Here is a 21,652-nt window from a genome sequence, read left to right as displayed (position 1 = left end):
GGCACAAAGGTTAAGCTGCCCACTCTTGGTAATGTTGAGTTTAAATTCTTGGATATGATGATAATCACCCAAACTCACTATTGGTAATGTATATTATTTCCTTTGTAATTAGCAAGTAATTGTGGGGATACTTTGTCACCCTCAAATATTCTGCTCCCCAGAACTTTTCATTCCATGATTTTAGTATTCACTGATGATTTTTACCTGAAACATTATTTCAAATGGGGTTACAAATTGGTGATTTTCTAATTCACTCATTCCTTTGACATTTATTAGCTGATATTCTTCTATAAAGAGCTTTCCTTGAATTGGAAGTGAATTACAGTTTCTCCTAATAAGGTTCAGTAAATATTTAATTTTTTCTCTTTCATTGCAATTTTCAGAATGAGGAGGGGTATTATTGTCCCTCCAATGGTGGCAAACGGGGCATCTCTCCTTTCTCTCCTCCGACTCTCTCTCTGTGTTTCTCTCATCTCTAACTCTCTCTCTACATTTATATGTACTCCGATATGGATTTATGGAGTTTTTTCAATTATTATAAGAGATTTAAAATATTTTTCTAGGAGTTTCTTCACAACACACTATTAAAAAAATTAATTTCTCTTAATGGTGCTACAAGGAACAATGTGATCATTTTCCGACCACAGCAATGTTTAATAAAGTGATTCCTAACAGTCTATTTTCTAAAAACCCAAGCACAACACCAGATGTATTTCTATATATGTTGCTATCTATCTTTCTATATGTATTTCTTTTTTCACAATGTAATCTCATACCTAATTTCACATTGAAGTGTCTCTCAATGTCCACTATTTCCAACACCTTTTGCCCAGGCATCTGTTTTCACAACGAGGCCCTACCCCTTCTTCTACTCTAAGGTCAAGGCTGATTGGACCTGGCTAATGGGCACCTGCCCAAATGCTGATGATGCACCACAGCCTCTGTGAACTTGCCTCAGAAAGTACAGCTGGAATAACTGGATTCACTTTCCAGGAATTTGGAATTGAGAAACTGAGAAATTGAAGCAATTATTGGTGGCACTTGAGAGAACATCCTGAGGTAAAGTTAGGAACAGAGAGGCTTTGATGAGCCAAGTTAAGCAACAGTCACATGGAAACCAAAACTGTGAGGGGAGAAACTATAAGTAAAAAGAGAGAAAAGCCAGTCAGGTGGGTTTATGTGCCTGGGAAGTTCTCCTTCTCCTCCGGTTCTCCATCTCAGGGAGCGGCACCACCATCCATCCAGCAGCCCAGCCTATTGCAGGGCATCCTTCTCACTCAACTAGAGTTATAGGATCACCCCATCCCCTCTGGCCTCTCACCAAGCCATTCTCCTCACAAAATGTAAATCCAATCCTGTCACCACCACTTCCTCCCCACATAATATCTATCTATGACTTCCCATTTTTATAAGAGGGACACAGAACTCTTCATATGGCTTGTAATAGGCACTGTGTCATCTTTCTACCACATCCACACTGGTATTTGGTCCCTTGTTCTTTCTCTGTGGCATTGGGACTTTGCACACACTGTCTCCATGGGCCTGGAGCACCATTGCTTCTTTCTAAGACAATTCCTACTCTCCTTTTGGGTCTAATATCACTTTTTCAAGACACATATTCCTCACTTATCTTAGGTCCACAAATCTTTCTTATAGCCTTCTTAACTGTTGGAATTTTTCCTTTAATGTGATTATTGGATTAACATCTCTCTTCCCCATTAGCCTAGAAACACCACGGCAGCTGTATCTGGTTATTGCTCACTGTTCTATTTAGCACGGTGCTCTGCACATAGAAGGTACTCCATAAATATTTGTTGGATGAATGAATATGAAGCAAAGAAGCTAGGGAAAGGGGAACACATGAAATTGCTTCTCTTTCTTTCTCACCACCCCATCGCATCCAATTCATCAGCCAGTTGTTTAGTCTATTGTGATGGTTTGAAGCTGTATGTATTCCAGAAAAGATCATGTTCTTAAAGCTAATTCATTCCTGTGGGTGTAAACCTATTGTGGGTGGGATCTTTTGATTAGGTTATTTCAGTTGAGACATGCCCCAGGTGGGTCTTATCCTCTTACTGGAGTCCTTTATAAGATGATGAAATTCAGGGAAAGAAACAGAGAGAAAGACACAGAAACTGAGAAAGAAAGCCACAGATGGAGCAGCCAGAAGCTGAAAGCAGAGAAACCCGGGAGAGAAGGGAGAGACCAGCAGATGCCACCATGTGCCTTGCCATGTGATGGAGGAGTCGAAGATCACTTGTAGCTGGTCTTTGGGGAGAAAACATAGCCAGCTGATGCCTTGATTTGGACATTTTCATGGCCTCAACCATAAGCTTGTAAGTTAACAAATCCCCATTGTAAAAGCCAACCCAGTTCTGATATATTGCATTTTGGCAGCTTCAGAAAACTAAAACATCTACCTTCAAAATGTTGATTCACACTTGATTCTAACATCTCACTACCACCACTGTTACTAACCTAGTCCAAGCCACTCTTACTCTCATGTGAGCCATTATATTGCCTCATTTCTGTTGTCCCTTCTATTCTAGGTCCCTACAGAACAGTCAGAGTGGTCCTTTAAAACATCAGCCCTACGTGACATCCTCCAATATCCATATTGTCCATAACAATCAGAGCAAAGTGCAAACATTTTATTATAACCATGAAGTCCTATTTGATCCTTGGCTAATTCTTCCAACTCATCTCTTTCCTGTCCCTTCTTCACACCACCACAGCTACTCTGAGCTTTTTGCTATTCCCTCAATACATGAAACCCATTCTTTCCCCAGGGACTCCTACATTAATATTCTCTTTGCCTGAAATACATTTCCCTACATTGCTCTCTCTATTCATCCAAGTCTTGGCTCAAAAGTCACCTCCTCTGAGATGCCTTCTTTGATTACCATAGCTAAAATAGTTCTCTGCCTATCCCCATCACTTTGCCACCTATTTGTTCTCTTATTTCATAGAAATTTTTACTTTCTTGCATTACATTACACATTTATTGTCTTATCTTCCCCAGTGGAATGTAAGCCCCATGAAAGAAGATACTCTGTATTGATCTCCAGACCATCTGAATTGCTATTGTACTGAGCAATAACCAGGGCCCAGAACAAAGGTCTTAGAAGTTGCTTAATGAATATGTATTGATTGATCAAAGAGACTTTGAAAAGAGTTTAAAAAAAGAGACCTAGGACTAAGACAGTGCCGAGAACATTGTTGTTGCTTAACAAATAATGTTAATACAATTCAAAAGATATTTAACCTTTAATATCATAATAAAACAATTGCAAGTACACTCTCAAACTGAGACAAACATAAACGTCATTTATAAACAAGTATTTTCAATGGGACAAAGACTAGTCCTTTCAACAAATGGTGTTGGGACACCTGGATAGCCACATGCAAAAGAAAGAAGTTGAACCCCTACCTCACACCATAAACAAAAATTAATTCAAAATGGACCAAAGCTGTAAATGTAAGAGCTAAAACCATAAAACTCTTATAAGAAAACATAGGTGTAAAAATATTTCACCTTGGACTAGGCAATGGTTTCTTAGTTATGATGCCAAAAGCACAAACCAGTAAAGAAAATGCAAAAATTGAACTTCTTTAAAATTAAAAACATTTGTGTATCAGAGGATATTGTCAAGAAAGTGAAAAGACAACCTAAAGAATGGGGGAAAACATTTGCAAATCATATGTCTGATAAAGGTTTAATATCCAGAATATATAAAGAACTCCTACAACTCTGCAACAACAACAAAAAAAGCCAATTTTAAAATAGGCAAAAGATTTGAGTAGACATTTCTACAAAGAAAATATACAAATGGCCAACAGCACATCATAAGATGCTCAACATCTTTAGTTATTAAGGAAATGCAACTCAAAACCACAGTGAGATACCACTTCACACCTACTAGGGTGGCTATAATGGAAAAGACAGATGATAGCAAATATTGACAAGGACATGGATAAATTGGAACCCTCATGCATGGCTAGTGGTGCAGCCACTTTGGAAAACAGTTTGGCTGTTCCTCAAAAAGATTAAATGTAGAGTCACCACAAGACCCGGCAGTTTCACTCCTAGTTATACACCCAATAAAATTGAAAACATAGGTCCATGCAAAATATGTACACAGATGTTCACAGCAGAATTATTAATAATAACCCCAAAGTGGAAACAACCCAAATATCCATTAACTATTGAATGGATAAAGAAAAGTGGTATATCCATACAATGGAATATTATTTGGTTATTTAAAAATGAAATATCGATTTATAATGCAACATGGGTGAACCTTAAAATATGCAAAGTGAAAGAAGCCAGATGCAAAAGCCACATATTGCATTATTTCATTTATATGAAATGTCCAAATCCATAGATACAGGAAGTGGATTGGTAGTTGGCAGAGTATGGGGAGAGGGTGGAATGGAGAAAGACTGCTAATAGTTACGTGGTTTTGTTTTGGAGTAATGAAAATATTCTGGAATTAGAAAGTGGTGATGGCTCCACATCTTTGTGAATATACTAAAAACCACTTAAGTGTACACTTTGGTAGAGTTAATACTGGTATATTAACTATATCTCAGTTTCTTAAAAAAAGATAAAAGGAACAAGTACAAATTATAAGCACATTAAAAAAAGCCTTGTAGATGGTGTTAGTAGTTTTCTCAATTTGAACTATAGTTTTCTTTTCAATTCATTAAAATTTTTGATGAGCTATTGAGTGAAAGATAATGATTGACAATTTTCTGTAAAACAAATCTAAGAAAGTAAAATACTTAGAAGGAAGTCATTTAAAGTAGAATGTGGCCATTTTGCATTTCCCTTGTGGTGTGTGTGTGTGTGTGTGCATGCATGTGTGCATGAGAATTGTCAGGACCTAATGGTTACCCAGTTTCTACATCTGTTCCCATGATGCCTTGCTCTACTGTGCCTCTTTTGTTTGAATTTCCTTGAGAATCCCTTTGTAGCTATATTAATTCTCATTTAATTGGACTGTCTTGGCTAGCTGATATAATTTACTTTGTAATCATACAAACCTGATGAGAATAGGTACCTCACAAAAGACCATGCTCTGTTAATCCATTCTTGTGGGTGCAGACTTATCGTGGGTGGGACCTTCTGATTAGGTTGTTTCAATGGAGATGTGACCCACCTCATTCAAGATGGGTTTTAATCCTCTTACTGGAGTCCTTGAAGAGAGCTTATGGAGAGAGAGAGCTTAGACAGATATGTCTCTAGAGAAACAAGCAAGGACCCAGAGACTCTTAGAGAGAAAATGCCTCAGAGACATTTAGGAGCTGAGCAAGCCATTTTGAAACCAGAATGTGGGAAAGAAGGATGAGTAGACATCACCATATGCCTTCCCACGTGACAGAGGAACCCTGATTCCAGCTGCCTTTCTTCCGAGAAGGTATCTACCTCTTGATTCCTTATTTGGATGTTTTCATGGTTTTAGAACTGTAAATTTGCAACCTAATAAATCCCCTTTATAAAAGCCAATCCATTTCTGGAATTTTGCATTCTGGCAGCTTTAGCAAACTGGAGCAAGTGCTTTATCTGATCAAGAGACAGACCACATGTTTATACCCAATCTGAGGAAAGTTATTTCTCTAAGTTATGATCACATTCATATCCGTGAGAAAAGAAACTTTCTCAGTCCTATTGTAAAATTAACAATTTCTTAAGTTAATATTTACGGTTCAAAAAATGTTAATGGAAATCAAAGGCTGAGAAAGATTCTTGTATTCTCCTGACACCCAAACAAATAAACCTTTGAGTTCCTTTCCAGTTTTTAGTCATATACATTCACAAATTTTTCATTATTATAATATAGATGCAATTTATGTTCTGTTTTCATTTAATGTCTCATAATAGTTGTCATTGCTGTTAAATAGTCTTTGACATTTTAAATCTTAAGGACTGCACAGTATCCCCAGTGGGAGTTAGGGAAATCACAGACCTAAGCGCTATTAAGTGTATCACCCAGGCCTGACCTCCCCGCACTTCCTTCTCTGAGGAAATCCTCCACTTAGCTACTATCCCACCTCCTTTTCTATTGTGCGCCATTCCACAGCCTGGTGGGTTGTTAAATCTTATGGAAAGGCCTTTCTAGGCCTTAAACCAGGAAATAGGGAACAAGCAGCCCCAGATCCTTATCATTACACTGAATTCTCAGGGGCAGGAGAGATTGGTCTCTCTTCTTGGCAGTGGGGGTGGGGGGTTGGGGATATGGAACTGTCATCTATTGATCTCCACCTGGAGCAGTTTTCAGCCACCCCAGGTGACTGGCCATGATGGGACTTCTCCTGCTCTTTTGAACTCTTTGTGCTAAGTGACAAGGAGATTATTTGCACTTTCTGGACTCTTTATTCTGTACAAGTAATAAATGGATTATTTCCTGAAAGTTTCCCTTGTGTCCTGAACCTGTGTTCTCATGCATCCTTGTAGCAACTTGCTCCTTAATATGCCACTTTGAAAAATGCCAGGGTAATCAGGTAAAGAGAGATACCCTGTTTGTTTCCTAGCTGCTAAAACAAATACCATACAATGGGTTGGTTTAAACAATGGGGATTTATTGGCTCATGGTTTTGAGGTTAGAAGCCTGAAGTGGAGGTGTCTGCAAGGCAATGCTTTCTCCCTGAAGACTGTGCCATTCTGGGACTGGCTGCCAATGATCATTGGCCCTTGGCTTTACTGTCACATGGCAATGCACATGGCAGTATCTTCTCCTTTCTCCTCCGGGTTCCATTGACTTTCAGCTTCTGGCTGCTCCTCATAGCCTCTCTCTTTCCATGCCTAGTTTCCTTTGCTTAAAGGAACTTCAGACATATTGGATTAAGGCTTGTCCTCATTCATTTTGGACGCACCTTAACTAACACCATCTTTAAAGGTCCTCTTTACAGATGGGTTGACACCCGCAGGACCAGAGGTTGGGGCCTGAACATGCATTTTTTGGGGGGCATGATGCAATCCCCAACATGCCTACACCATTCCTGTAAGCATACCTAAATACATATAACCAGAAATCTAGATGGAATAGCTTATCGGAAAAATACATTCACGGTTATTCTCTGTCTGATAACTGTCCATATTAAGCTCCTGAGTTTGATCCATCTTAGGTCTAACATCATCCTGACTATAACCAGGCTTGTCTTTTTTAACAACTTTTTGCAACTCAAGTGTAACTGTAGAAGTCCCAGTATTCACACACCTCAACTTTGCCTACAGAATGGATATTGGAAACTGGAACAAACATTCTAGACCCCAGGCTGGGTTGAGGAACTGCATAAGAAGACAAACTATAGGAATTGGGAATCCATGAGACCACTGACTGGCAACACTGACCCTTTGGCACAGTTTCCTCATCCCCACAACACTTTAATTCCTTTGGTGATCTCTCCTCATCACCTCTCACCACATCTCTTCTTTTCTTTTCTTTTTTTTTGAGTGGAAAAACATGCTTATTAACATTCAAACTCCCTTCATATAAGGCCATATAAAAATTCTTAGCTTTTTGATTATACATAAGTCTTTATATTCTACATAGTACAATGATGTATAATTTAGCTTTTCATAATACATTGTTAAAACAAATAATTCTCTTAAACATAAGCACTTATTTTCAAATCCAATACTTGTAATAAACAATTTTCTTCTGTACATAGTTTAGCTGGGCTAATAAGCATAAGATGCTCTTTATTAAGAAGTACATGACTTGAGTATCAACAGTTGCTGAAGTTCATTATTTTTATGCAGGATTTTCTTTTTGCTTCGATCACAACCACGTAAAACCCTTAAGGATACTGAAATTCAGTAAGTAAAGTTCAGAGACTTATTACTTTAGCTGCTGAATTAAATTCATAATAACACTATAGTATTAAAACCTTAAAAAAAACTTTTGAACTCTGCACCAGTATAGACCATTCTATCAGGAAAACACTACTTGGGAATAGGAGGGAAAAACAGCTTTAAGTATATGTGTTTTTCTTTGTGGTGCTGACGGGAGGAAAAAGGCATTATAATAGTACCTTGCTGCCTCCCACTAATGGTGGCAATTTGGGACATACCAGGAAAACAGATATTATTCAATTCAACAACTCTATGCACCTTTATCGAGGTGAGAGTTGGCTTAGCTCATGCTAGGTGACAACAGCACAGACTGTGTGTTAAAACAAACTGTCATACTGTGACCTAGGTCTGCAAGCTTTACTAAGGAATTCTTTTAATGTTTTGGCTATATATTTGTCTTAGTTTGCTAATGCTGCAGAATGCAAAACACCAGAGATGGATTGGCTTTTATAAAACGGGGATTTATTTCTACACAGTTACAGTCTTAAGGCCACAAAGCGTCCAAGGCAACACATCAGCAATCGGGTACCCTCACCGGAGGATGGCCAATGGCCTCCGGAAAACCTCTGTTAGCTAGGAAGGCAGCTGGCATCTGCTCCAAAGCTCCGGCCTCAAAACGGCTTTCTCCCAGGACGTTCCTCTCTAGCAAGCTTGCTCCTCTTCAAAACATCACTCCCAGCTGCACTCTCTTTTTCCCCCCGAGTCAGCTCATTTATGTAGCTCCACCGATCAAGGCCCACCCCGAATGGGTGGGGCCACGCCTCCATGAGAACATCTCATCAGAATCATTGCCACAGCTGAGTGGGGCACATTCCAAGCAAATCCAACCATCACCAAAATGCCTGCCCCACACAAAACCACAAAGATAATGGCATTTGGGGGACACAATACACTCAAACCGGCACAATATTTCACTTCAAAAGGAGAACTGATTTGATGCTTGAGGTATAGCACCTTTCTGTTACTTCTTATTAAAATAGAGGTACACTCCTGAAGATAAATACTGGATCCAAAATCCTGTTTCAGTCATTTGATTAAACTGTAGAATACAAGTTCTTCCTACAGAAATCTCTGAAGGGAGCAAAAAATTCAAATTATATATCTAAATACACATTTTAAAGGGAAATGAACCAATTGCCCTCTGAAGGTCAAACTGTATTTGCTATGTTGCAATACTGCTCACCATTAGGCTGCAGTTGGACCATGACACTATGTTCATTAATTTCATTTTCTGCCTCACTACTGTCGGTGTCTTCATTGTCATCTGCCTCATGGTCTGAAGATTCTGTCATGTTCTGATGGGAATGGGATTCCGACAAAGCTCCAAATGACTGGGTGCTGACAGAAGCCAAAGGTCTAAGTAAGGAGGTGTGCTCTGACAATTTGTTTTCGTCTTCGCTACGATCTACGTCAGAGTCTGAATCGCCTTGAGAAGGAACAGCTTTTTGCTTGCAGACTGGACTGGTTTTTTGGTTTTAGTTCGTCAAGAGTCTACACACTTGCAGTGATAAGCATGGGAATAGGGAAAGATTCTGAACTTGTCTCCATCTTCATATTTGTCCAAACAAATGGCACACACATCATACTCATCTCCTTTCTTGAATTTATGTATAGGGAGTTTCTTAAGTTGATCTTTACAACGTCTGTTTCTTCTAGCTCTGTGTCTGTCCTGGACAAATATTGTAAACCTTTTTCATATGTGAATTCATCTTTCAGGGAATTAGCTGATGATTCACCAATAAAGACAGATGGAATGTCAATTTTCTTCAACACATCAACTGTACTTACTGTTGTTGGATTCCATGCTAATGAAGTCATCAGAATCAATATTGTGAACTATGGCTGCTTTGAATCCTGCTCTCTGTGCATGTAAAACCTTTATATCAAAATTGCAATCAAGCCTTGTAATTAATACAATGAAAGTGCCAGATGAATTATCTTTTAGTGGGGGAGGCACGATAGGTTCACAGGCATTCTCTGGTGAATCAGAAAACCCTGTAAACCTTCAGCTGGACGTCTATAACCAAATCTTGCAGGAAGGTCATCAAATGTCTGAGATGCATTTTCAAAATTATATCCTAAAATGTCTGCTTCTACAGGCAGTAGGTTTAAGGATGCAACGAACTGGACAGTCAACATAGTGTAGACTTGTGTGGCTGACAACATAAACATTCCTATGGAGAGCAGCATCTTGTAAAATCACCTGGAGGCCCGGCCCCCAAACACAAACAGGCTCATTCACCCCGTTGCTGATGGAGAAGCCCCTTCCGAGACTTCATGACTGAATATCCGCACTCCCTCCTCCCCACATCTCTTCTATGTGTCTTCTTTACTGGCCCCATTTTCCTCACCTACTACGTATAGTACCAAATATGTTTATATCCAAAACATCTCTCCCATGATGTTCTCTACATTCTTCCTGCCAAAGCCCTGTCCCAGGCATCATAAAGGTTTCTTTGACTTTTTACAAATGTTCCTTATCAGGTTTTATTCCTTCAACTGTACTTCCCACTTCCTACTTCTCAATCTCTCTCAATCCCTCTCTCTTTCTCTTTCACACACACACACACACACACACACACACACACACACACACACACACACACAACCAATATGGTTATTACCATTTGTGATACAAAGAAACAAGATAGTTCCTACCTTCAAGGAACATCCCAACAATTGTGAGATAAAGTAATCGACCACAGTGCAGTGTGATAAGCCATATAAAGGCCTGTGGCACTTAGGAGGGCTATCCAATGCAAGAGTGGTGGAGAGGAACGAGAACGAGTGAAGAGATTTTTGAAAAGATAACACTTGAGTTGAGACTCTGTGTGTGTGTGTGTGCATGCATACACATGTGCTTATGTATCCTGCTTACACGCATTTACATATCACACACATACCTAATTTTTAGAATTTCACTAAAAGATGTACAAACTCATAGTTTTAAAAAAATTAAACACTACAGAAAGGCATATAATGCAACTATCTCCTAGCCAATTACTCACTGGAATTCCCAGTACCCAGAAATAATCACTTAAAATTATTTGTGTGCAATTATTTTAGAGGTTATTCCATGTTCCTTAAAAAAAGACCCCCATTATGTTTTTTTCTTTACTTGTTAGATAACATCTTTTAATTTCTGCTATGATAGATGAAAATTTACCTCATTTAACTAGTTCCCCAATGTTGAGGAAACTCTTCCTTTCTCCCTTCTCATCTGTGGTAGTTTCTAAATATGTCTAGAAGTTCTTTAAAACTCCTCCTTTCACAAGAAGAAATCTAATTCCCCTCCCCTTGAATGGGGGGTAGAACTTGCTTCTAACAAATAAAATGTGGTGGAAGTAATGCTGTGTGATTTCTGCCTGGTCTCCCTCTTAGGGCACTTACCCTTAGAATTCGACCACCATTTCACAAGGAACCCTAGCCCATATGGGGGAGTGGGTGCTCTGGCTTACACTCCCACTAGGTCCTCAGCTGAAAGCCAGAATCAACCACAGACATGAGTGAAGAAGCCCTCAGAATATTCTAGCCTCCAGGCTTCAAACCTTCCATCTGAAGCTGCAGACATTGTACAGCAGAGACAAGCCATCCCCACTGACAGAAACCATGAGAGATAATAAATGATTACTGTTATTTTAAGACAAGCCTCTTCAGTGAGGCTGAAACAGAAAAACACTTAACTTCCCCCAGAGAAGTGTGCTCATACTTTTAGAAACACTGCTGATCTTCTCAGGAGTGGGATGAGAAAAACAGAAGATACACTGGTTGTCTTTTTAACAAGTCATCATGCTATTCACTTGATCAGAGCTCTCTTGGTTGCAAATTTCAGGAAATTCAAGTAAAAGTGGCTTATGCAAACATTGTTTCACATAACTGAAAGATCCAGTGCGTATCTGGCTTCACAGCTGACTGGATTCAGGAAATAAGACAATGTCATCAGGACCCAGCATCTCTCCAACTCGGTGTCTTTTCCCTGTTTCTTCATGCTCAGCTACCAAGTGGTGGCAAGATGGCTGCCATAATTGTGGGCCAACCTTCCAGATTTAACTCTTACAGACAAGAACAAGCCTCCTTCTCAACAGACCCAGCAGAGTCTCATTACATTTCCTTGGCTCTGACCGGTGTGTGTCTCTATCCCTGAACCAATTACTACAGATTGGGGAATGCAATGCTCTGATTAGCTAGATCTGAGCCAGCTGCACTTTCTGGCTTCCAGGGTAGGGTCACCTTCACCTGAAGCACATAAATTGAAATACAGGAGAGGGTGATTGTGAGAGGAACTCAGGATACAGTAACTAAAGGAGGATAAATGGGTGGATAAAAAATAATTATAAGCACCACTAACATTGTAATTCTCCTCTGCCATACCTCTCCTTAATATTTCTATTCCTAGCATGGAACCTGCTTGTGGTTGAGTTTATCAATGATCAGTGAACTGCTGGGAGCATATGTGGTTTGTGCTTAGTTCCCCTTCCCAATTCTTGGTCTTTATTTGGTGCTTTACCATTAACCCAAAAGCACTTCCACAAAGTTTCACTGCCTTGGCTCCAAGCTAAATCCTAACTATGGATATAACATTGCAATAGAAATCTCGTTAGACTGCAGCATTGCCTGGGTCTCAGCCGATATGCTCCCTTAGTTTGTTTTTTTATAAGTTGAGGCTGAATTACAATATAAATAATTGGGCTAGTCCTTGAAGTCCATCCTAATTGGATTTTATATGAAGATTTTTATTATAAAACTCACGCAACCAGACCTTTCAGCCTCTGAAGTCCTTAAACATATATGAGGATGAGGGGAGGCCAGAAATGTAAATTCAATGACACTTTTTATTTAACAGTAAGAAAACTGAAAAGCAATCTGAGAATTGGAAATTTCTTATCTTCATCACACATAAACTTTTCCCTTAAGAATCTACTGTACATGGTTAAATTTTTGTTCACAATAGTATGTGACTCAATTCACAAGTGTCTATTTTAAAGGAAAGAGGAGTTTAAAATATTATTAATTTTTATATTCCTTATAATGAAGGAATTTCCATATTATGACTTTGTGAGTCAAACCAAACAAGTCATTTTTTTTCCTTTGAAGTCTTTGGTGTATTAGTTTTTCAATCACATTTAACAAAAAGTTTCTTCACCTTTTTTGGGGGGGGGGAGGAGTTATTTACTAAATACAACACAGGTTTGTTTCTTTTTTTTTTTAAATCATACATACAGAGAATAACTAGCACAGAGTCTATTATGGCTAATTATAAGTGTTATGTTGTATTTTTTAAAAGTCTACCTACCTCTGAACTGCAAATATGCTTTGTTCAGTACAATGGTATAAATATGATTATGGATTCAAAATAACAAAAGAATAAGACTTAAATTTACATGCGTTATTCTTTGGGAATATATAGAATGACTTTTCCTTGGTGTTACAATTTTAAAATATATATTTTCCTGTAGATTTTTGACATAAGCTTTACCAACATTCTTATTATTAAAGTAATTTTTATTATCAGAAGACTGTTCCTTCACATGCTATGTGCAGGAACCAAAAGAATGCTGAGCTAGATAAACTGAAGTTGTAGGTCTTCCCATTTAAATTTATAAAATTCTATTTTAACAAGACTAACAAAAAGAAAGGCATGCTTAAACACTGATGAATTACCTGACGTGTGTCATTTATGCCACATGAAAATAGAAAAAACTTTTTATTCCTAGAGAAGGTGACCTCTTTCATTTACCAGTTAGCAAAACTAAAGAATGATTCCAAATCAAATATAATTCTACATAGAAAACAAATACATTCACATCTCAAATCCCTTATTATTATTATTATTATTACTATTATTATTATGTTGCTGTTGCTTTCTGGATTAGTCCTTCCAGGTTCGTGACCACTGATAGTCCCCTTTTCACTCTTCGCATGTTGATTATCCATAAAGCGGCTGTGTAGTGTTGGTCCTCCATACCACAGGGCTCACAGGGACCATAGCTGGGCCAATAACTGCCAGATTATGCAGGAAATAGAGCAACTCTTACAAGAAAGGCCCGGAAATGTAATCACTAGCTGGGCAGCAGTGTTTTATTAAAAGGAAGAAGGGAGAGTGAATTGGGAGACAATTATCAATATCTGTCAAATACTAATGTTCAGGTCTGTATATATCTCTTGTTGCTAGAACTTTTCTAGAACAGACATTTTATTTGGTGGATCTGATGATCCCATCAATCTATATTAGATCAGACAGAGATCTATATGTCCTACTTTGGCCATCAAACATTTCTGGATATAAGTGCCAGAGAGGAATTGCATAACAAAGATGAATAGCCTTTCCTGGTTCTCCAGGTGGATCTGCCTCTTTTCTTGTTCCATTTTGGGTAGCATTAAAAGGAATTTGACAGATATTGAAAACTGCCCCTCATATTCACTCTCCTTTTAATAAAAGGATGCCCAAAATATTAGCTTGGCACACTGCTGCCCAGCTAGAGATTACATTTCTCAGCATTCCCTGTAGCTAGGTGAGGCCAAATGGGATTCAGGTCATTGGCATGGGAGCATAACAGATGTGGGAACTTCTGTTCATCTCTATAAAGAGAAGTCACTTCTTCTTTTTCCCTGCCCACCACAGGAGAAACAGCAACCACTGGAAGAGCCTCTTTGGACCAAGAGATGGAAGCTACATATTAAAGATGGTTGGGCCAACCCAGCAGCCTGGTCTTTAGATAACTACAAAGAGCTGTGCCACCCAGTAGTCACATAGACTGCTTGCCTCTGGACTATTACATGAGAAGGAAATAAACTCCTATCTCACTTTAGCCGCTGTATTTTGGGATCTCTTTGTTATAGTAGCTTTGCCTCTGTCCTAACCAATACAAGAGAAAACTCAAAAAAATTTAACTGCTATTAGAATCATGATGATCATCATAATTTTCATTGTCCTAGTATATTTACCTATTATCATGTGATGCATTCACTAATAAAACCTCTTGGGTCCGGATTATCATATTAAAATATTAACAATGACACATACAACTTAATAGATAAGATACAAAACACTGTAGAGGAGACAATGGCAAATACACATATATTCTGGCAGCATTTTTCTGCTAAAGTGGGGTTTAAGGATTGTGCATAGGCGTTATTCCCTTCTCTTCAGAGCCTGGAACAACGGAGAGGAGGTGGCATGCCTACAGCTCCCCTGGAAAATGTGGAAGTGTGACTGGGAAATGTGAATGGAGATGTGGTACAAGTTTGGAATCACAAGTTGTATCTCTCTTGGAAATATATTGGCTGCTAATGGGCACTAAAAGTCTTGGTATTTTGAAACTAAAATGGACAGTTTCAATGAAACTTTATGGCAAATAACTCACCCATAGAAGGCAAAAAGGCAGAGGAATACCATGCATCATCCAATTTGTGCATTCAGGTAAAATACATCACCTGCCCAGGGTTGTAAATCTCCCTGGCAATGCAGAATACGACTCCCGGGGATGAATGTGGACCCGGCATCGTGGGACCGAGAGTATCTTCTTGACCAAAAGGGGGATGCAAAATGAGACGAAATAGTTTCAGTGGCTGAGAGATTTCAAATGGAGTCGAGAGGCCACTCTGGTGGACATTCTTATGCACTATATTGATAACACCTCTTAGGTTTTAATGTATTGGAATAGCTAGAAGTAAATACCTGAAACTACCAAACTCCAACCCAGCAGTCTGGACTCCTGAAGACAATTATATAATAATGTAGATTACAAGGGGTGACAGTGTGATTGTGAAGACCTTGTGGATCACACCCCCTTTATCTAGTGTATGGATGAGTAGAAAAATGGGGATAAAAACTAAAGGACAAATGGGGTGGGATGGGGGGATGATTTGGGTGTTCTTTTTTCACTTTTATTTTTTATTCTTGTTCTGGTTCTTTCTGATGTAAGGAAAATGTTCAGAGATAGATGGTGGTGATGAACGCATAACTATGTTATCATACTATGGACAATGGATTGTATACCATGGATGATTGTATGGTGTGTGTGGATGTATTTCAATAAAACTGAATTTAATTTAAAAAAAAAATCCATCACCTGTTTAGACTACCACAGATGAGGCCTGTCTTCTGCCTCTCTGCCTCTTTATTCCCAAGAGAGAAGGCTGGCCACCCTGAGACGGCAGCTGAGAGCTAGCAGGAATTCCTGGCAGTGAAGTTGTTGTCTTTAGGTTTCTGTGTGTTACTAGAATATTTCCAAAGATTTTTAATTCAGCAATGGAATATTTTATAACACTTGTATGATTCATTAATCCTGCTTAACTATACACAAAAGAGTTTATTCTAGATACAGGGCAGTGTCTTCCGGTCTTAGAAGTTTTGTAGACAAGAGTGTTTCTTTCTACAATCTGAAAAGGACACAATGTGAGAATTTCTCCTTGAAAAAGAAAACAGCCTTAAGCATTTGAGACCTTCTTGCCACAAATTTACCCTCTCCTAAGGAGCCCAAATTTTCCCTTCAAAGTTGTGAATATGCAAAGAGGATCTTGCCTTTTATGCCTGAATACATGGGGCATGTACTGCAAAAAAAAAAGTCCTTGGAAAAGTCAAGTTAATTAATACAAGAATGTGCCCCAAAGCAGTCTTATAGGGACAAATCAAATGACTCACTACCTTTATAAGCCCAGCAACACTGAATGTTCTTGCCCACAGATCTTGAGAAACATGTTATTCATTTTCAATGTTCACATTTACAATTCACATTAGTGAAAATTATCATATTCTAGCAAGGTCAGTGAAATTAGCACTACTATGACCCCTTTATTGTGTGTCCCATTGATCATTCAATTCATTAAGTCACTCTTGAGAGTAAGGTACTGTGGCAGGTCCCTGCGAGGGGAATGCAATAATCATTTAGACTATAAATGGAACTGTTACTGAGTGCCAGGTGTTGGGGTATTGGGTTGAACACAAAGAATAATGGTAATAGGTAATTGCTTTTATGAAACTTAGAAGCCAGCTCAGAAGAAAGGTACAAAATGATAAGCGTAATGCTTTTCCAGAGAATTCAAGGCCAAACATAATTAGCTGCTAAATAGAATAAGTGGTACAAAAAAGTAATAAAAATTCATAACAAAGGCCCTGGGCCAAGGACTTTCCTTGCATCTCACCCAATCTTCTCTATCCTGTGAAGTGTTATCCTCAACTGGGGAAACTGAGGTTTAGAGATGGCTCTGGGATTGGAAAAAGGACCTCAATCTGGAGGAAAAGATGATTTGAATTTAGTGTGATGATTAGACTTTCGGGGGAAGAAAGTGACCTGAGCTGAGTCTTAGGGGAAAGAGCATTTGGCCAAAGAAGAGCAAGGTCCTTCTGAGTGGGGACGAGAGGGAAAGGAAGGCCGGGAGGCTGAAACTGGAGGCCTGCCCAGGAAATGCCCTCGTTCTGGGGTGATTACTTCTTCCTTTGTTATGCCATACAGAGAGCTAACTAGGTAGTTTTCTGTATTATTCTCACTTCCTCATTTACATTTGTTCTCTGTCTCACTGGTGGTCAAATTGTGTGAGTTAGTTTCTGGGACAAAACCTGCATTCTGTAATTCGAATAAAAAACCCTCAGTTCCGTTCTGTAGAAGGGCATCTGGATATTAGCATTTCCAGTTGTGCCTAGGAGCCAAGAAGTAGATAAAACACCTCTGAAAGTTGACTTTTCATTATGTCCTTGAGCAGCTCATTGCAGTGCAAACTTTAATCCAGTTAGGGTTTATGCGGTAGACCTAAAGTTTCAATGAGCTACTAAATTTGTAAAGAAGATTCTGTTTTAAACCTGCTGGAAATTTCAAGCTGGTATCTCCTAGGGTTTCTAAGACACATTTGTCTCCAAATTGGCCCTCTGTGTTGTGCCCTAGGGCAGCACAGCAGTGTTGCAATTGTGTCTAATTAACCTCCTGCTAAACACAAAATGTCAGAAAGGCAAATCACCAAACTAGAGAGGGTTGCTATCTTGTTGTTATTTTCAACGGGGATAGAACTAACTGTTTTAGATTTTTGAGACAACTGCTCTGAAATTTGGCATGGTATTAGTACTATTTGCATTTCAAAGATGGGATTTGAATAGGCTGTAACTTTGATGAGTTCACATTTTAAAACCAGTAGCTGAGAAAGGCATTGAGATAATTATAGCTGAATATTAATTTAGGGGTAAGATTTTTTTTTCCTTAACCAAGTTTCATTTCTAAGCAAAATATCATTTTCTGAATAGCTCAAGATGACTATCTTTGTTCAATACTGTGGTAGCCAGGCAGGAAGTGCAAAACACTTTGTCTTATAAGTCAGTTGAAATAGGTTAGAGTATGCAGCAGTAACAACTCCAAAATCATAGTAGCTTTATATACCAAAGCTTTATTTTTCACTCCTACTGCATGTCCACTGGGTCAGCTGGGACCCAGCCTAAGGCAAGCTCCATTTTCCTGTTGTCACAACTTTTCTCTTGTTGTGTATCAAATTACCACAAATTTAGCTGCTTGAAACAATAGACACTTATTACCTCCCAGTGTCTGTGGATTGGGAATTCAGGCACGGCTTAGGTGGGTCCTCTGCATCAGGGTCGCTCACAAGATTGCAATCAAGATGTTGGTCAGGGCTGGGGTATCCTCTGAAGGCTTAACTGGGGAAGGATCAGCTTCCAACCACATATGGTTGTTGGCCAGATTCAGTTCCTTGCAGTTTGTTTGAATCATGGCCCCAGTTCCTTGCTGTGTGAGCCTTTCCACAGGGTACCTTATAACATGACAGCTGGGTTCATCAAAACCAGAAAGGGAGAGATTCTACCAGCAAGACAGAACTTGCAATTTTATGTAATATTATAATGGAAGTTATATCCCATCACCTTCGCCATATGTTATTGGTTAGAATTAAGTCACCAGGTCAACCCATACTCAAGGGAAGGGGATTACACAAGAGCATTGTAACAGTAACTTTTAAAATATAACCTAAAACTGTAAGCAAGCAGGAAATTGTAAATTAACCTTGGAATGTAACCTAAAGCAGCTTTTGAATGTAATCTTGGACAGGGAAGTGGGGGTGGGTGGATGGAAGCATGAGGACCTTTGGACTCACAAAAGAGCAAGATGTAATGTCTGCAGCAATATGTAGATGCAAAGTTTGCACCTTTTCCAGGTGTCACCTAGTTCCTGAAGAAAACAGGAAATAACTAAATTTCCGAAGTTCTCCAAACCTGTTGCATGATAACTAAAATAATTAACTCTCTTTGTCTCTAATGTGTTTAGCCAGTTAAAGAATCACTGGGAGATTGCCCCAAACCTCTCTGATATAGATAAGCCTTTCCTCTATCACTCTTATTGCATGTTAATTAATTAACTCTCTTTGTCTCTGGGTATAAAAACCAATTGAAGAAACACTTCCGGGAGACAGGTGTGGGAAAGCTTCCCGTTTCCTGCCAGCATAAATAATAAACCCTCTTTTCCTCTTCACCCTGGTTCTGTGTGACGTCTATTGGCTGTGATGAGCCACAAACCCAGATTTGGGAAGTGCCCCTTCTACAGCATGAGTACCAGGAGGCAGGGATCACTGGAGGTCATCTTAAAGCCTGTCTATCACACCAAGGCAGAAAAGAGAGAACATGAGTGACCATGCACTGGCTCTTAAAGACACATCACTTCTGCTTACATTTCACTGACCATAGCAAATCACATACCTATCTTGGGAGGGAGGGAATGCAATCCTACTATGTGCCTGGAAGGAGAAGCAACAGAACATTTGTGAAAAGCCCTGATGGCTACCATATTTTGTCTACAAAACTGGCACATTAGTCTCTGTAAAGGGATTCACTACTTACAAACAGATCAGTACACAGAAAATAGGTTTAAAATTAACCAAGTAAGTTATGCCTTTTTCTTAGCTTGGATTCCCCTAGAAGCAGACCCTAGGACAGGAAATTGAGTTCAAGTAGATTATCTGGGAAGTGACCACAGGAGACTGAGATGTAAAATAGGAAGGGAAGAAAGCTAAAAAAGGGTATGAGAGCAGGTTACCACTATGGACAACGGTGCCCCAAATTCTTTGGAGAATAATCCTGAGAGTTACCCTACCTGTGGCATAAATAAGGTAGATATTTATCCTTCAACCCCCACGTTTCATTGGTTAAGGGCTGTTCCCAGGGACATTAACTCCCAGACATTTCTGGACTGTCCCTTTATTGGGCTGAGAGAAAGCCCCTAGGTACAGTTGCAAGTACTTACGGTAGGACCCTGTCTACTTCTACTAGCCTGGTGAGTGCTGAGGGTTGTGGCTGGGCCCAACAGCATCTGCTACAACAGTTAGATATCTTATGTGTGGATGGAAAGTCAAGGAAGCTGGGTTTCAGAGTCAGTTTTTTTTATACTACTTGGTAATATGATTTCTGTCATTGAAATTCTTTGCTCCTCTCATACCCTAAGCTCAACATCTAAGTGTGGTTTGAAAATAAAAAGTATATCCTATGTTTCTTAGTATAGATAATCAATACAGCTTCTTCATTACCAATATTAGTAGTAATAATAAGCCTGTGCAAGCCTTTAAAATACCATCAGGGGAATATAGAGGAAGGGGAAGGAGGAGGAGGGCAGTTATCAACCAGCAACTTTCCTGACTTCTTATCCGCAAGATGGTTGCTATTTAAAGGTGTGGAGGTTGTAGGATGAAAGCATCAAAGAATGGGGAACTCTGGGGGAGGTGGAGATACAGGAACAGAAAGACAACTTCATGACCTAAGATAAGTTCTGGCCAAGTAATTCAAAATGTATTCTTATCATAGATGCCAATTCTAGCCTTCTGCCCAAATCCTAAAGACTCCATGAAATCTCTCTCTTTGAAACAATAGAGATGTATTCCTTCTCCACAGCATAAAAACCTACAACTGGTTTTAGATACTATTGCATTTTACCCTAACTTTCATGTGTGCAAGTACCTCCACAGCAAGTTCCTCAAAGCCTAGGATTGCAGGAAGCACAAGCCTGGGGCACTATAGTCCCAGATACCCTTAACACATGTTGAGTTGATATTAGGTAACTGATACAGTTTTCCAGACTAAATTTTAGAAGGGCAATAGTTCACAGTTTATAGAACTTTAAAAATACAGGTTGCTGGGCCCCATACATATCTATCCACATTTTGGGGGATATGAGGTCTGCATATCCCATAAGCTCTTCTGCTGGTTTTGAAGCAGGTATACCCATAGGCCAGTATTTGAGAACCTATGTGGTAGAGTTCACTTCCTATTGAGGCTTTGGGCTACTGCTTTCCAAATCTGTTGTAATTTATGTATATTTCTAGCCTTTCTCTGGGGCTACCACAAGGTGTAGTGAATTATTAAAGTTCCAAAGTACCATATTGGCAGAGGATCCATGATAAATATGTTTAGAAAATGTTGAATTAATTACAGTAAAATAAGTTTCCTTACTGTAGAACTTTGCAAAGCGTTCAATAGGATAATAGATATCACGACTGGGATAGGAAAGGATGGTACGCAACATCTTCCAATCTTATTTTACTAAGGAAACTTTTTTCACCAAACCTCACAAGACCATTCTTTTGAAGAATACATTTTAGGAAAAAGAATGAAATCTGGAGCCATTTTCAGGGGGCCTGGCTTCCAGCTCCAACATATGTTCCATGAAATCTTGAGAAAAAGGCTAAAGACCTCTTTGAATTTTATATGTTTTCCTCATCTATAAAAAGGAGGAAGTTTGCTCTAAAATATTTTTGGGGGCTCATAAAAATAAATTACCTATTTCTGACTCACATATGGCATGATATTATATA

General features: G+C 39.0%; 1 pseudogene; it reads right to left on the bottom strand.

Annotated features, from left to right (window-relative positions):
* Positions 1-9,006: 9,006 nt before the first annotated feature.
* LOC119508527 lies at positions 9,007-10,048 on the bottom strand (annotated as a pseudogene).
* Between the last annotated feature and the right edge of the window lie 11,604 nt (positions 10,049-21,652).

This window comes from Choloepus didactylus, chromosome 13 (genome assembly GCF_015220235.1).
Source record: "Choloepus didactylus isolate mChoDid1 chromosome 13, mChoDid1.pri, whole genome shotgun sequence".
Lineage (NCBI taxonomy): Eukaryota > Metazoa > Chordata > Mammalia > Pilosa > Megalonychidae > Choloepus > Choloepus didactylus.
The sequence above is the reverse complement of the archived record's forward strand: the minus strand, read 5'-3'. Positions and strand labels throughout refer to the sequence as shown.